Below are 18,021 nucleotides of genomic sequence, written 5' to 3'. Positions count from 1 at the left end.
AAAACATCAGAACTGCATGGAAATGCAAAAGACCCCAAATAGCCCAAGCAATCCTCAGAAAAAAGAATGAAGCTGGTGTTACAGCACGATCTGTATTCAAATTATGCTACAGAGTAACAATAATCAAAATCGCCTATTATTAGCAGAAGAAGAGACACACTGATCAATGGAACAGAACTGAGAACCCAAAAATAAAACCCTGAGTATGTGGGAAAATAATTTTTGACAAAGGAGCCTAAAACACAATGGAGAGAAGAAAGCCTCTTACATAAATGGTGCTGGGAAAATCGGAAAGCCACATGCAAAGAATGGAACTAGATTATAGCTTGTCCCCTTGTACAAAAATTAATTCAAAGTGGATCAAAGACCTAAATATAAGATCTGAAACAATACATTACATGGGAGAAAATATAGGCATTAAACTTATGTACCTTGGTCTTACAGATTTTTTTAATTTGACCTCAAAGGCAGAAGAAGTAAAGGCAAACACAACGGAATGGGGCTATTTCAAATTAAAAAGCTTCTACATAGCCAAAAAATTGCCAACAAAACCAAAAGGCAACCAACTGAATGAGAGAAGTTATGTGCAGAAAACTGCTCTGACGGGGGGTTAATATTCAGATATATATAAAGAATTCTACAACTCAACACGAAACAAACAATCCCATTTTAAAAAATGGACAGAGGACCTGGACAGCCACTTCAAATGGCCAACAGATATATGAAATGATGTTAACTAGTTATTAGGGAAATGCAAATCAAAACTACAGTAAGATACAACCTCACACCTATCAGAATGGCTATTATTAACAAAACAAGTAATAACAAGAGGTTGTGGAGAAAAAGAAACCCTCTTTTGCTACTGTACAGCCACTACAGAAAATAGTATGGAGGTTTCTAAAAAAATTAATTATAGAGTTACCATATAACTCATCAATCCATCTTCTAGGTACCATCCTGAAAAAAGTTGAAAACATTTATTCACAAAGATGTATACACTTCTATGTTTATTTTATGTTCACGTGGCCAAAACATGAAAACAACCAAATTATCCTTCAATAGAGGGTTGGAAAAGAAGATGCTATACATATGTACAATGGAATACTGCAACAACATGGAGGGACCTTGAGAATATTATGCCTCAGTTGTTCACTTTTTCCTTTATTTCCCTTGTCCTGAGAAATATGTTGGCAAAGATATTGCAACATGGGATATCTGAAATTTTACTCTCCATGTTTTCCACTAGGACTTCTATGGTGTCACAATTTATATTTAAGTCTTTTTATCCATTTTGAGTTTATTTTGCTGTCTGGTGTAAATTGGTGGTCTATTATTTACAATTTTTTTGCATATATCAGTCCAGTTCTCCCAATACCATTTATTGAAGAAACTAGTTTTACTCCATTCAATGCTTGCTCCCCCTTTGTCAAATATTAATTGACAACAGAGACATGGGTTTATTTCTGGGCTCTCTATTCTGTTCCATTGATCTATGTGTCTGTTCTTATCCCAATAATAGGCTGTTTTGATTACACTGGTCTTGTAGTACAGTTTGATAACAAGTAGTATGATCCCTCCAACTTTGTTTTTCTTTCTCAAGATTACTGTGGCTATTCAGGGTCTTTTTTTCATTCTATGTAAATTTTTGACCTGTTCTAGAGCTGTGAAATATGTCATTGGTATTTTAATAGGAATTGTTTTGAATCTAAAGATAGCTTTGGGTAGTATGAACATTTTAATGATGTCAATTCTTCCAATCCATGAACACAGTATATGCTTCCATTTATTTGTATCTTCTCCAATTTCTTCCTTCATTGTTCTACAGTTTCCTGAGTACAGGACTTTTACCTCCTTGGATAAGTTTATTCCTAGACAAGGGCTTAATTGCCAAAATACATAAAGAACTCAAATGACTTAACACCAGGAAGACAAACAATCCCTTTGAAACATGGGCAAATGACCTGAACAGACACTTCTTCAAGGAGGACATACAGAGGGCCCATAGACATATGGAAAAATGCTCACTATCATTAGCTATATAGAGATGAAAATTAAAATCACAATGAGATATCATCTCACATCTGTCAGAATGCTATCATTAGAAATCAACAAACAACAAGTACTGGTGAGAATGTGGAGAAAAGGGACCCCTAGTGCACTATTGGTGGGAATGTAGACTGGTGCAGCCACTGTGGAAAACAGTATGGAATTTCCTTAAAAAAAAATGGAACTGATTTTTGACCCAGCAATTCCATTGCTGGGACTATACCCTAAGAATCCTGAAACATCTATTCAAAAGAATTTATTCACCCTTATGTTCATAGCAGCACTATTTATAATAGCCAAGTGCTGGAAACAGAATAAGTACCCATCAGTAAATTAAGTGGATTAAAAACTGTGGTACATTTGCACAATGGAATACTATGCATCAGAAAGAAAGAAGGCAATCTCCTATCTTCGCGACAGCATGGATGGAACTGGAGAACATTATGCTACATGAAATAAGCCAGGTGGTGAAAGACAAATACCACATCATCTCACTTATAATTGAACAAAGAAACTAATCAGCAAAATAGAACTAGAGGCATGGGAACATGGAACAGACTGACAGTGGCCAGAGTGGGGGAAGGAGGGGGATAATGGTGGAAAGAAGGGGAGGGGATTAGTCAAAGAACATGTATGAAATATCCATGGACATGGACAATGGTGTGGGGATGGACTGGGGGAGCAGGCAGTGGACTGGATGGAGGCAGACAAAGGGAAAAAAATGGGACAGCTGTAATAGAATAAACAAGAATAAAAAAAAGAAAAAAATTTAAACTGAGAAGAAAAAAAAATAAAACACAAAATCTACACATGGATTTCGTGCAGTATTTATTCCTGAGGAGATCTTACATCACTAAGCTCCTAGAAGGAGTGTTCCCACTACTACTTTCAAATTACTGAAAGCTTTCCCTCTGCCAATGGATAAACCTTAAGGTGGCCAGAAAGGGGAGGGCATGCAGGGGAAGAACCACTTATTAACTGAAAAAAGACTGAGCCCAGGCACCAGCTGGAACTGAGAGAAAGGCCAATAAAAATCCCATATAAAAACAGCATAAAAGTGAGAAACTGTGTTACCCTACTAAGTGAAAAAGATGGATAAATTAGCTGCCCTGTCTTCTCATAATTCTTAAATTCTTGCGTACATTCTTTTCTTGGGATGCTGTAATATTCCTGTATAGACCTAGTAGATTATGACTGGGATACCTATGGGGCAACACAACCTATTTCTTTACAGTGAATAAATTACCCATTAGGCCATATGGATACTAACTTCTTACCAACTCTTGAATCCAATCCCCCTTCTCCAATCCATAGCCATACCCTCTTATTTCTCACATAAGCTACTGTAATTTTCCTTTACAGTGAGATTTTTTTTTATTTGTGTGGTTTTTTTTTTTATAATCACCCTCAGCCATCCCTCTATCTTCCATATTGCTACAGGACTAATCTGTCTAAAATAGAAATCCTTATTGCTTTTTCTTCTGACAAAGCCATTTAGTAGCCTTTTGCTAGCTAATACGTGAAGTCAAATCCCTTATTCAAAACATGCAAATTGTTTATGTTCACAGCATGGTCTATCTTACATTATCCTGATGGTTTACTGTCTTGTACCTTTTCATTTGGCTCGTGTCAATCTTGCTGCCTGGAAAACCCTTCTATACATGTTGCATTAATCATCCCTACCTATCCTTCCAAATTCAGCTACAGTGTCTTCATTTGTTAAGTCTTCCCTGATCAACCAAGTGCAGCTGATTATTCCCTTCTTTGGAATATGTCCACATAAAAATTTATCTACTCTATTTCATTTACTTATTTCAATGCCTTTCCTTCATTCCAGAATATAAGCTCATTATTGATGGACAACAATGTTTTGTTATTTATATAACATTTATTTATATATTTATTTAATTATAATCTGATTAAACTCAAGAAGGTGCTGATATAATCCAAAGTAGATCTGGTTTTATTTTTAATCCCAATCATCGACTACTGGTCTATGTGTTAGTCCATAATCTAATTCACTTTCTCTTCAAGAAAGAAGACAATTTTAGAATTATTATAATTCAATACTTGGCTATTGTAAATTGTGCTGCTATGAACATTGGGGTGCATAGGTTCTTTTGGATTGGTGTTTCAGGGTTCTTAGGGTATAATCTCAGCAGCGGAATTGCTGGGTCAAAGGGCAGTTCCATTTTTAGTTTTCTGAGGAAATTCCATACTGTTTTCCACAGTGGCTGCACCAGTGACCATCAGCAAATGAATGGATCAAAAAATTATGGTACATTTACACAATGGAATTCTATGCAGCAGAGAGAAAGAAGGAGTTTATACCCTTTGCAATGGCATGGATGGAACTGGAGAGCATTATGCTAAGTGAAACAAGCCAGGTGGTGAGGGACAAATACCATATGATCTCACCTTTAACTGGAACATAATCAACAGAAGAAAAAAGCAAACAAAATATAACCAGAGACATTGAAATTAAGAACATTGCAAAAATAGCCAGAGGGGAGTGGGGAGGGGATAGTGGGGAGAGGCATCTATAGGAGCTACTATAAAGGACACAAGGACAAAATCAAGGGGGAGGGGAAAGGTGGGGGAGGAAGGTGGGACTGGCTGGGGTGGGGTGGAGGGATGGGGAGAAAATGCAGACAATTGTAACTGAATAAAAATAAATAAATAAATTTTAAAAAAGAATTATTATAATTCATACAGCACCTCTCTTAAATGTCAGAGATAGTGTTAAAAAGTAAACTGAGGCTCATTAAAATGGTTAAGAGTTTATTTAATCACACATTCATTTCAATTGGGTGGCATCCAACCAAAGGTGGTAGGAGAAGTGGACCAATGGGAGTGAGGGGAGATATTTTTACAGAAAAGATGTGGAAGCAAAGCAGGGGAATCATTTGATTGAGTTGGCTTAGGCAGGCACCTTGTTTGGGAAAGCCTAACTGGGTATTTATGATTGGTTGTTCTTGTTTCATTTTCTTGGATTTGAGGACATTGACTCTGGTTTCGATTTTGGTTTGCTTGTGTTGGCTACCAAGGCACTGGAATCCTCTCACCCTAATGCCTCTTTGTTTAACTACTTTAACATTCATAAATCCCATCTTATTTAAATCAATGGTTCTCTTCACAGTATTTCAAATTGTGACAGAGGCGGCTAAGGTTCCTTTTAACCAAAATTGACCTTCCCTTATGTAAATTCCACATGTATTTTTTAAACCAATTCCTCTTACCAAATGTGACCTAGATGATTTTCTCCTTTTTACAATAAAGAGCTTTACTAATAGGACTGGAGAGTGGGAGGAGGAGGTAGTGTGATCTAGTTAATTCTAATCCTGCTTCTACTTCTCTCCTGGAAGAATGGAGCAGTTAACTAAAAACTTAAAATTAGAGGTTGAAATAGTTGATGTGTAAATTTCTTTATAATTTTAAATTTATGCTCTTGGAAAATGAAAACAATTCTAAATATTATAAGCAGAATAGCTCGGAAAGCAATAATCAATCAGTAGCAGCATACATACTTATGTTAATACTTCAAGGCAAATATCGTTTGTATGAACATAAATTGAAATATATTAATGAATTTCACCCTCCTTATGTGCAAATATCACAACACATTTTGATTATAGTAGCATACATGTAAAAGTAAAAGGGCTATATATTGAATTAGTGTAAATGCCAATTATTTGATTTTAATTTTGAGTAAATCAGAGCATATAGCACAACAAAATGCCAGATTACTTAGAAACATTACTTACTCATTTGGAGGTAACCTCTAACAGATTGTTTCATTATCCATTTGTTAGCAGCAGTGTGATACCTTGGTTCTTGAGTTTGGTGAAGAAAAAATTCAAAGCCAAGAGCTCTAACACAAGAAGTTTATTTAGTTTTCAAAATATATCATTTATTCATTTTTAGGGAGAAGTGAAAGAAGGGAGAAACATCATTATGAGAGAGAACATCGATTGGTTACCTCTCATACGTGCCCTGACCAGGGACATAACCTGCAACCCAGGCATGTATCCTGACCTGGTATCAAACCAGTGACCCTTCCGCTTGTGAGACAATCCACTCTCAACTCTCAGGGCTATACCAGTCAGGGCTATTTAGGTTTTTAGAAAGAGAGTCAAAGCAGCAAAAGATGTGAGCTGTATGGACACAGGAAACAAGTTACAGAGGCCAAAGAGGGTGCTTGGAGCTCAGGAGAGTAAAAGCAAACAATACGCACCTAAGGAAAGCAGCAGAGAAGGCACAGACAGGAGCATGAGCGCACACTGGATCCCTTGCTTTAAGAGTGTTTGCCTGTATTCTAAAGGCATGACTTTTAGGGCAGGTCTCAGGGGGAGGGTCTCAACAGAATATTCATCAGCTTTCCAGGTGTGCCCTTTCAGTCATAGTCTCTACTGATTGGTTGATGCCAGGGTAGAGGGGTCATCAGTCACTGCATCTGGTCCTGATCTCAGCGGTGGCATCACTTTGTCTGGTTTCACTGCTTTTCTGGGCCTGGAGCTGAAACATACTGAGGCCTAGATGTCATTTCTAGTGTGACCAAAGCTCTGTCTCTGTGGTCCATGGATTATGAGGCTTTGTTCCTAAGATTATTTGATATCGATCAGTGTAGGAGACCGTTCTGCGTGGCATGGGCTCAGCTCCCACTCAGAAAAGCCAGTGGGGAGTGGGGTCCAGCACACAGGACCCACACCCACTGGAATAGGTTCTCCCATGGAGAATCAGGCCTGCATTGTACCTAGGCCTCTTTGAGATTTGCTTTTGGTAAAACTCCCTCACCCTGAATTGAGGCAGCAAACATTTACTGCATATCTTTAAAGTAACTTCCTCAAATCTATGTTAAACCTTCCAAAGACTAGTGTAACCAGTTTAACCACTTTTCCCTTCACATTTGCAAATATCCTTTCTCTTTTATGTAGTTAGCAACATCCTCTCCTTTGTTTTCTGTAACCACCTAAAGCGAACCTGTGCATAGTAAGTGAGGACCATCCTCAATGTAATGTGCCCAGAAAAGCAATAAAAGCCTGTCAACCCAAGGGTCTGGATGCTCCCCTCTTGAGAGAGTGGCCATGCTGTCCCTTTTCCTTCACAGGACTCGATAGTCTGTGTGTATTTGTCTATTGCAGCCATAACACACGGATCCCACTGAGAGGCAGGATCCGAACCTCTTGTCCTCAGGCCTTCATGCTTAAGGGCGTGTGGTATACAAGGGAGGAGGCAGATGAGCCAGGGTGCCGGATAAGGCCAGTTTGCATGAGCTGTCTCAGTTGCCCCATTCCACTTGCCAAGGAATTTTCCTCACTTCTTGGTATCACACCTCAAGTTCGTGAGCTTAAAACCTGAAAAAAAAAGACTTTCAGCTTAACAATAATCCACAACTTTTGGACCAATTAAAAAAAAAGACTGTCAGAAACACAAAATAGAACATTGTCTATTACTTTTTTTTTTTACCAGGACTATTAAATATAAATGACTTCTTATTTTCATGGACAGCAGTTTGTGAAAATTTGGTATTCAGTTTCACACATTACACATTTACTAGTTTAGAAAAAAATAAAACAAAAGTACATTTTAAAAATAAATGTAATACCTTAATTGAATAGACTATTCTATGTAAATTTTATGTATATGACTCTTTTCAACTTAACAGAGGAGAAATTGAGCGTTTTAAATCACAAAATAAATGCTTTCGTAAAGCCTGACACCTTATCTTATGCATATGCACATTATCGTGCTGCAACACTGATGAGATACAGGAACAAGTACTAAATGTGAAAATACAAATGACAGAGTTTAAGGCAGTCTTTGCCATTCATTGCATTTTAAAAATGTAGTTATCACTTTGTGTAAATGTAATCTACACAGAAACAGAAACACAGAACTCACGGACTAGATCATAGCTGAACTGAAGACATATCTGGATACATTGTGGGTGATGCTCAGTCACTTTCCCTTTCAAAATTTCACACCTTTGTTCAAACCCAGAGTTTACTCTCTTGGGCTACTCGTTACTGTTGCCTTTCAGTTCCAGCACTTGCTGCTTAGAGCAAATCATTGCACAGATACATTGCACTAAAGCAAAAAATAACAAATGAACTCCAGCTGGAGAGATTTTTATACCTAAAAGTTAAAGCAAAACACAATAAAGTGACTATTCTGCGTTTATATATTTTGAAAAGCAGAAAAATGTTTCAAAGGAAAGTCAAATTAGCTTCAAAGAATATCTGCCACTTGAACTGGACATTTGCTATATTACTGTAAAATTACCTTGCATATTTACAAAGATGAGTGTTTTGCATTTACAGAAAGTAATCTAGGTAAGGCCATTCTACATATATTGTTTTTTTCTTCTTTAATATTTTAAGTTTCACTGTAAGTTCTCATTGGGTCATTTTCTGCAATATTTTCCAGAAGCCTCTTTCATAATTATTCGAAGAAGTACTCTTCTAGAATCATTCATGTGTTGCTTGGTATTGGGAAACAAGCAGACATTTCACTTATAAAATAGTATCTCTTGCCGCAGATTAATCAGAAGTGAGTAAATAACAAAAACAAGAAAGAAAAGCTAGCTGAATAGTGCAAAAGTAGACACAATAGTCAGAGATTAGTTCAGGGCATCCAGGAATCCATCTCGTAGTTCACTGGCAATTTTCTAAGTGAGTAAGTGAAGTACTGCTGAATCCAAGCACGGTCTCCCAGATGAGGTCGCTAGGAGAAGAAACTGCCTCATTCTAGTTTACTGCCTCAGACAAGCGTCTGCCTTTCAAAATAAATAATGTTTTTTGTGTTATGAGAATTTTCACAAGAAAACAAAGTTAAGAGTTAAAACATTTTGAACTCTTATTCGACAAGTAGAAAATTAAAACCTTTACTGTGTTCTAAAGATCCATTATACATGACTAGGGACATGTGCATCTTTTACACAATTCTACTTGTCTTTTTTTATCAGTCTCCCATTTATCCTCATCTTATTAAAAGTGTATAAAATAAATGTCTCATTGAGATAGTAAGCAAATACTTTTGTAAATAGAGAATTGACATTTGAACTGAAAAAAAAAACCAGAATCATTTCATAGTTCTAAATAATTATTAGCCTTACAACTTGCCCTCATTCTTTGCTTCTCTCCTTTTTTTTTCTCCTCTCAAGATATATTGCCGAAATTAGTATGAACGAAACTGGAGAACGTTACCATCTTAGTAAATGTAGTCAAGGGCCTAATCTTGAAGCATAAAGTGTATGAAGATGAATGAATGAATGAATAATAAATTCAATGCCACTGTTTGAACCTTTTTGGCTGTATTCATTAGTACAATGGAAACCCAGATAGTCTTGAAAATTTTCCACCAGAAACTGTAGCAAATCCTCAAATTCATCAAACTGTAACAGCTAACTACAATCACGCTGACTATGCTTGAAAACCATATAGAAAGACTGTAATATCATTTAATGTTTCACAGTGATTGACCACCTAACTTTTCCTTAGTTCCTAAATCCCTGTTGTTAATAAAACCAACATAAAATATCTGACATGTCTCCAAAAGGAGTGAGCTAATTGTTTAACAATATAATTTTTGCTTCATAATATTATATTCCTAGAACGTTAAAACATGCCCAACTAACACAAAATGAGACAACATTTTATGTTTTGGGCATATTCATGCAGAAATAACTGATACAAAAATGGATAGCGGTAGTTAAATTAATGTTACCAATATACAAATTCACTTTAGAGAAACTGAGGAAATACTATTGTAATATAATGCAATAAAAAGAAACAGTGGTTAAAATAATTACATTTTTTACAAACATAAATGTTAATGAGGATATTAATAAATTAGAGGGCAAATAATTTAAAATACATATTTTATCTTTATTTTAATATTGCTCAACTTATATTCTCAGCATTCTTAATTTTTCTAACTGATATAGTACTTTTTTCCTCCCCTGATGAGTTGTAGATAATTCAATAATGATCAAGAGATATTATATATATTCTAACTAGCTGAGAGCCAGGGTTAAGCAAGATAAAATTTAAGAAAGCTGCTTTGATTATATTCTTATAAGGGTAGCTCTCTTAAAGGGGAGGGTATTTAAAAAACTAGTACTAATCTTATACATTTGGGGGTGAGTAGTATCTGAAAAAAACACTTAAGTATATCAAGATTTTGCTAGGCAATATGTCATAAAAATTACAGAATATTTAATATGAAGGGAAATAAAGTTATTAGAACGTTTTATGCATCTTCCTGAAAATTTTTATCTATATTTAAGTTTTCTTGATTAAAATAGATCATTTTGAGAAATTGGATTACTTTTAATGTACTTACAGTGAAACTAATTATTTACTACAAGCTCAAAGTAGTCTAATGGCAAAGAGTAGAAATGAAGCGTAGGCAGAACCTCCTTGGACTGAGTAGCTTACACTGGCAGAGTCACCAAAGCCTCTCACCCAAGCCCACATCTAAGTCCTGGAATTTCCATTTGCATACAAGAGAGTAAAAGGTTCGGGCTAGAGTGAGATGATTTCCACAAGTCATGCAGGAAATTTTACAACCAAGATTCAAAGCCAGCTGTGCAGTATCCCAGCACTTTAAGGAATATACTGTGTTGTACCTTGTACTTTGATATAGGACGGCATCTGGATATTTCACAGGCCATCTCCCAAGACAAATGTGGGAAAACCAATCTAGAAACAAAGAACAATAGAGAAGCTATTCCTGGCATCACCAGGGGGTGATCCAGAGATCTAACGACAGAAGAATTGGGCTTCCTAGCAAGGCGTAGTTGGTGCACTAGAAGCAAGATCATATTGTAATGACCTGCTTGTTAGCTATAATCTCCACTCGATGAGAAGCCCTATTGTGCCATCGACCAAGGGAATTTTCTTCCCAGTGCTTAGTACTGGACACTGGCTAAAAGGAGGCATTGGATCATTTTCCATGGAATTGTCAAAAATGCAAGCAAAGAAAGAAAGGTAATTGTCTGGAGAATGAAGTTTGATAATAAACCAACACAAAGAGGATTTGTGTTCATTCCAGAATCACTGTCCCTGTAACTGAAAAATAAATCCAAAGGAACTTTACACCATTGTGGCTGGCAGAGAACTTGGGAGTCAGTGAAAGGACCAGGACAACCGGGGAAGTAAACTACGAGGAGAAGAACGAGAAGTAACCCCCTATCCTAAGGCCCACATCAGAGAAGAGAACTAGCGAAGACATTAGCAGAAAATTACCTAATGTCATACTTTAGGAATGTTAAGGAACAATTCTTCTAAAAGAAATTATCTGCTTTCATGTAGGTAAAACTTACCCAACATGATTTGTTTCGATAAAAATGCATCTGTCGTAGAAAAATAGAATTTAATTCTTAATTCTAAATCTTCGGTGGTTCCTGAGACAAACCCTGTGACCTGAACCACGTGAGTGTGTCACATTACTGCCCACTTGTGGCCACCAGGCGGAAATTCAGGGGCAGATTTGGGAGAAAGATAAACATTAGAAAAAGGAATCTGTAAAACTAAAGACTAAAAACAAATGCTTTGTTATGCAGTTTATCATCATGTTCCTTAGGGAAGGTGAGTCTACAGAATTTCAACAGCTGATGTCTTCCATCTAATATAAGGACAGCAGTGCAGACTTTTGTTTTTAAGATAATTATGTGAGGACTGGATCCATTTTAGAATAAAGTGTCAAGACCAAATGGAAATATTCCTGACATACTATATGGATATATAAATATAAAACTTCCTAAGTGTTTCCTTCAAAGTTAAAATTTAAGTTTTAGTAATTGTTTAATGGAAGAGTCAAAAATACAAAAAGTAAAATATAGAAAAAATACCATAGTTAACATTCAATCCTGTACGCAAATTAAAGAATGACTGAGGTGACTTTGCTTCCTATATATGTGTCACAGTGCCGGAAATTCTGCGTTTTAGATGTTAACTTGGTTTCGTATCCCTGAAGTGGATAAACTGCCAGTCACTGACACTTTACTTTGAATTAGCATGATATGATTGTTTCCTTCTTAAGATTTTAATTAGATCCATCTAATATGACTAGATGGAGGTTTTGACTAAAATTGGAAAATAAATCCCAATATTGTATCATTCTTCTCTGGGTTAGATATTCCTAGATAGGATGTTGTACTTCGGGGCTTTTGGGGAACTAAACGGAAGCACCAGACAAATATAAGGTACTTGATACCAAGATGCAAGCAAATAATAAAGAAAAAATGATGGGTGGATATTAAAGATAAAACTCACTTCTCACTTTCAATATTGCCTAAGAACTGCCATTTTTGTCCAGTGATGTTTATCTGTGAAATAACCCCTTCTCTTTGTGCCCTCCCAAAAAGTCCTTCCTGGGACACTATCTTCAAAAATCATTACATCTATGTTTAAAAAATTACGGTTCAAAAAACAATTTTCTTCATTAAATAAAGGGCCACTTTCATGTAGGAATTCATTGGGTTCTTATTGCTTGTTTCAGTGTCCATAAGGTAGCCCTTCAATCAGGTAGTACCCCATTATTGGGATCCATAAAGATTAAAAAATATCACAAAGATACAGGAAGAAAGAAAAGTAAATGTATGTTTTGCACAAGAGCAAGCAAAAACATCTTCAAACAATAAAATTTTTATTTAAAAATAAAATAACGGGAGAAATATCTTTTGTATCTCAGACAAACGCTAAGCAGGAAATAAATTTGATTTTCAGGGGGATGTCCATAATAGATAAATGAAAATCTGCTTCCTTATGGCTGAAATACGCTGGACTTTCAAGTCTAATTGCCAACACCAATTGCGCCTTAGGGCTGTCTAGTCAGGCACAACTTCAGAAACGTGTTTCTAGGAGAAGTAAGTCTCTTGTTATATTCCAGAACTATGTAGGGCACAACTGCGGCAGTAATTAAGAAAAAAAAAAAACCTTGGTATTTGGATTTCTATTTTAACTATGTTTGTTCTTAAATGTTATTTTTCCAATTCAGAAACTTGTATTTCCCTGTTGGTTCTTTATATTGTTTTCCAGTCTTGCATTAATAGAGAACTTTATATTTGGAAAAAGAATCAAAAGTTCTTTACAATAGTGGTTAGTCACCCAAGAAATCTGGAGATAATTCCATTGAAAATAAGTTTTGTAAAGTATACATTAAACAAGAAGTGAACTAAAGTTCCAATTTATCACAGACTTCAATCCACAAAAATAAGAGAATACATGGAGTAAGCAAACAAATTGTTAATTACAATTTTAAAATACCATAGATCACGTCTTTTCCATTGCCTTAGAAGAAACTTGAATGCTAAATAGTAAAATAACCAGAAATTCAAGTTATTGTTTGGTATTTATCATTTTAACTGCAAAATATTCATATTTCAATTTATTGTCTGAAATCAACAAAACACTCAACTTTTTTTTTTTTCAAATTCTGGATTATTATGGGAAAACAGTCCAACATTTATGACCATAAACAATCTGGGGTAGAGAGAAGCTGGACATAATTTTAAAGGTGTTTTGGCATAAAAATTGGATTGAGAGCTAAGAAAGTCGAGGGAGATATATTGAGAAAAGTAAAAACTAAGTTCTTGAAATAAATTTTAGTTCTTTTTAGACACTTATGTGTCAAGAGACCCTATTTACAAGGAATTCGTTTAGACTCTTGAAAGTATACAATTTCAGAGTTAGTTAATTGTAATAATAACTATATAGACGAAACAGAAATTGCCATTGTTTTCAGAAGCTATTTTTCCCCTGTGAAGGAAATAAAAATAAAAATGACCCTTTGTTAATTTCAGGAAAGATCCTTTGGGAAAGAATATCCTATCCTTGACATCTTCCGCTGACAAGCATGTAACACAAGCCCTCTCCTTCCTCTCAACTGGCAGACTCTCCTGAGCTTGCACAGGAGGGAAAGGAACCAATGCACAGTGTACCTGCGAATGAAAGGCACCTGGCTTTACCAGACAGAGTGCTTTCTAGAGATGAGACGCAATGGGAAAGCAGAGGAAAACACTTTCAAATACTACCGTTAACAATGTATAGGAAGGCTAAACAACGAAGAAAGCATGGGCTTATGAGCTTAGTATGGCTTGCAACATAAAAGAACTCCTAAAAGTTACACGTTATTACCCTCTACGTTAAGGAGCCGTGCGTTTCATCCTTCGTTAGCAAACAGCACACATCCAGAACTACGGCGGAACTTTGCCCTGCTCCCATCTCCGGACTTCTTACGACAGAACTGGTTCAGTGTCCTCCCTCCTCACCTCGATCCAGGCCCTGCGTGGGGGAAGTAAAATAAAACGGAAAAAAAAAAGTTATTTAGTCCAGCCAGGCAAGGTCTTCGGGTTTCTCATTAAACATCTCGCTACTTCGGCCCCCAGGGGAACTGCAACCCTTTCGCTCCCGGACTTCAGCGGTTGCTATCGGCCTCGCAGAGAAGGGGGAAGAGGGGCAATCCCGAAGGAAAGCGGAGCCACCCCGCGTCCCAAAGTACGTGGAAGTGCTCTCTCGCCTCTGCAGCTCCGTGCTGGTGCCACTCGGCCGCCCTGCAGTGGAGTCCCAGCGCCGCCAAGTTGCTAGAGAAACGGGGATGGAAGCCTTCCCGCTCCGGGTTCCTCCGGGAGCCCCTGGACGCAGTTCGCTGCAGGTTCTTCCCGGGGACTTATCGGAAACCACGTTGTCACCTCGGGACACTTAAAGCCACCGGGACAGCGCCGGTGGTTTCATTCTTCCCAGGACTGCAGCGGGTCCTTTTGGTTTATTTTTGTTAGGCATCGCGGCACGGTGCCCTTGCTGCGCGAATCTGACCCGTCAGCTCTCGAACTCGGCTCCGCCTGGGCCTGGCCGAGCTCCACCGAGGGCCCGGGACGCTGTGCCTCCGCCTCCTTGCAGCGAAGAGGTGCGGTGGCAGCTGCAGCCCAGAGCCGCGCTTCTTCGGAAGGACGCGGCCAGGAGGGTTGCGGGGATTCCTGGACCCGGAGCCCAGCCGGCTCAGAGGAGAAGCAGACCGGAGGGAGGAGACCGCACGAGAAGTAGCACCCCTCGGCTCGGGTTTCCTCCCGAAGGAGGCGGCTGTGTGTGGCTCCTGCTTACGTGTGGTTGCACGTGTAAGCACTTGGGTGAGCTCGTGGGTGTGCAGGACACACCCACAGCCGAGAGAGCCCTGCTGGTAGCAAAATGTGAGAGCGCCCGATCCACGGAGACCAGTAGCACGTGGCTTTACCAAGTCGGCCAGGGAGAGGCTCTCATTAGCCAGCTTCCCTCTGCACCCCCCAACTTCTCCATTCTCTTTGGATTCAGGCGGGTGTCCCGGCGGCTCGGGAGGGGTGGGAGCTGAGGGGGGTGGTGCTCTCTGGGAACGAAGACCACGTGCTGGTCAGTGAAAGGGTTTCTGGCTGCAGCAGAAAGGGACAGCGAGATGTCATTCGGGATTCCCGGGAAGCACTTGCCCGGCTGAAGGGAGTGAGAATAGGGTCGTGGGCAGTTGTGGTGTACCCCCCAAAAAGCTGACCCCTCCCGCTGGGGCCTTGTGTAGCCGTCTCCCCACCCCCACCCCCCTTCTCTTTCCTGATTCAGACCTGTTTCCTGTCCCAGTGACCTTAATGGCCAGGCCTGGCCCACGATGGCTATTGGGCTTGCTTTCTGCCCGTAATATACTAAAGTGTGGCCAACTGCAGCGTTCGTACTGTCGGAAGCCGGGCTCGGTTGATTCTCAAATACAAGCATTTTTTAGTTTCCACTTGAACTTATTTGTAAGCAAACCTACTACTATCTGATGTACTACTAAAGGGACACTGGAAGCCAGTCGCAGGTGACTGGGATCCCAAGTCAGCAGCCCCTGGTCTCAGATTTTAACGGCGTGTTATAACTAATGGCTTTTTCCACCGCCATTACCGGCTGGCTGCCCCGGTGACAATCCCCTTATACCGTAACCATGGGGCAGTGAGAGGTCAGCGAGTATCCCCTTGGAAGAGGTTGGGAACCTCCTGGAAGTTCGCCTTCTTGCTCCAGGTTTTCTGTCTTCTCCCCTCCCCCTCGTCTGCAACGCCCCCGCACCTCCCAGCCTAGGGATGCGCGGGAGGTGCGCCGGCCCTCTACGATTTGCAGGGGTAAATCGCTCATAACATCCCCAGGTTGGAGGGGCCAGGGTGGCGTGGCTGCCCGGGCGTAGGTCTCGCCTGACTCCCAGTGTCTGGGCCGCGCTGCATCTCCAGTCACTGTGGTGAGGGCCCGGCCCACGGCCACGCGCCCGCCACCGCCTCCATGCTGCAGCGCAGGGCTCAGTCTCTCTGGGCTCCTTGGTAGCTGTTACCGGAACACGCAGCCAGCCGCGCAGAGCTAGGGATCCGGACCCACCCTGGCCCCAGCCGAACTGAGCCAGGGACTCCCGCCCGCGCCGCGTACACCGGGCGCGGCGCTGTGTGCAGTGGCAGGAAGGGAGGTGGTGAGCGTGTGCGGAGCGGCCCGAATCGAGGACTCTGTGTGTGCGTGCGCGCGTGTGTGCCCGCGTTGCGCGTGTTTTTCCTTCTTCCCTGGAGATATGAAGGGTTTCGCAACTGGCTTTTGCCTTGAAATTCCTGACTTTTTGGAGATCTGGGCCTTCAGCACCACCCGCCCACATAATCCATTTTGCACGGTCGGTCCATAGCAGGAGAAAAAAGAGTAACTGGACCGGGCCGGGGCAGACAAACGGAACCTTCTGGAAACACACGCACACGCACACACTCACAGGAGAAAGGAACAATGAGAGACCAGGGAAGATTTTCATAACCTTCCGGCTGGCCTTTCCGTTTACCGGAAAAATTCTGGAGATCTTTTCATTTCAAAGTCATCTTGGCATTTTTTTTTTTTTTTTTAGTAAGCTGCTCTCCAGCAATCTGCGTGTGTGTGTGCGTGTACGCACGCGCCTGTCTGGTGCGTTTGACTGTCTTTTATCTAACTGCCCAGAAGCAAATGTGTTAACTCGGCGGTGCCCCTCCGTGCACGGGCTCTCGAAGAGGGCGGAGGACGCTCAACCCCGCGTTCCCGGCTGGATTCGGAGCCGCTGCCTGGCTGTAGCCCCCTGCGTGTGGATCACTTTACCCACAGGCTCGGACGGCGCCAGTATTAACCTGCTTTCAGGTACATTACAAGGTCAGCGGAGGGTCCTGCAGCCGTCTTGTTTCTGTGCATCCAGACCTTCCTGTCTTGGCGAGAAGGATATTTACCTTTCGGTCCACATCATTTGAAGCCAAAAGTTCAGACCTTCCAGCTTGTGCTGGTTCCTGCTCAAACAAGGTAAAAAGGATTGCTTTTAAAACTGCTTAACAAAATCCCCGACTGTTCCTCAGCCTTTTCTCGGCCGCTCTCTCCTCCCCATCGACATGCCACCAGCTCTTTGAATTACTTGGATTTGGGTTGGAGGAGAACTTGAAAGAAACGTTATCCACCAGCTATGCCAGACCACTTTCTTTGCTGCCTGTGGGCCGGTGGGCATCCCAGCCGATCGTGAGAAGGACCAGTCCCCTCCTTGTGGCCCCCTCCCCGTGTTGTGCTGGATGTGCGTGTGCAAGTGTGAATGCGAGTGCGCGCGCGCCTCGGTGCAAGTGTGTGTGTGTGCTGGAGTGTGCGTGCGCGGCCGCCCTGTCTCTGCCCGCTCCCCGGGCGCAGAAACGCGGGTTTCATGGGGCGATCGCCGCGGATTCCCCACCCAGCGCGACCTGCAGGAAGCGGCGGCAGTGGCAGAAGCCGCCTCTCGGATTCCCTAGGATGCAGGTGTTGAGCTATGGCAAAGGGCAGCAAAGTGAAGAGCCAGACCCGCGTAAGACTGTGAAAGCCACCTGGAGCCACCTTGCCGGGATTGTACCTGCGGGCAGAAAGTCCTCCTACGACCGTCTTTTCCTCCAGAGGCACCAGGTAACGAGCAAACGAGTACCCGCCTCACCCAGTTTCCTTATGATCTTGTTTCTAGTGTCTTATCTGCATT

The 18,021-nt window shown here is 40.7% G+C and overlaps 1 protein-coding gene and 1 long non-coding RNA gene across 5 annotated transcripts in view; one reads left to right on the top strand and one right to left on the bottom strand.

The window, feature by feature from the left end:
- Window positions 1–5,783: 5,783 nt before the first annotated feature.
- On the bottom strand, window positions 5,784–15,240 carry LOC139441037 (uncharacterized). The gene is made up of 3 exons (XR_011651425.1): window positions 14,569–15,240; window positions 14,187–14,333; window positions 5,784–7,400 (listed from the first exon to the last, which is right to left on the bottom strand). It is a non-coding gene; the product is annotated as an uncharacterized lncRNA (long non-coding RNA).
- A 1,188-nt stretch (window positions 15,241–16,428) lies between these two features.
- LRFN5 (leucine rich repeat and fibronectin type III domain containing 5) overlaps window positions 16,429–18,021 on the top strand; it is a 268,158-nt gene continuing 266,565 nt past the window's right edge. For 2 of the 4 annotated variants that reach the window (XM_071221930.1, XM_024551376.3), the window contains exon 1: window positions 16,429–17,951. The gene's annotated coding sequence lies outside the window, so the exon portion shown is untranslated. The remainder of the gene's footprint in view (window positions 17,952–18,021) is intronic. The other 2 variants (XM_045187882.3, XM_045187870.3) reach the window with 1 other exon arrangement.

This window comes from Desmodus rotundus, chromosome 7 (genome assembly GCF_022682495.2).
Source record: "Desmodus rotundus isolate HL8 chromosome 7, HLdesRot8A.1, whole genome shotgun sequence".
In the NCBI taxonomy this organism is placed as follows: domain Eukaryota; kingdom Metazoa; phylum Chordata; class Mammalia; order Chiroptera; family Phyllostomidae; genus Desmodus; species Desmodus rotundus.
The sequence above is the reverse complement of the archived record's forward strand: the minus strand, read 5'-3'. Positions and strand labels throughout refer to the sequence as shown.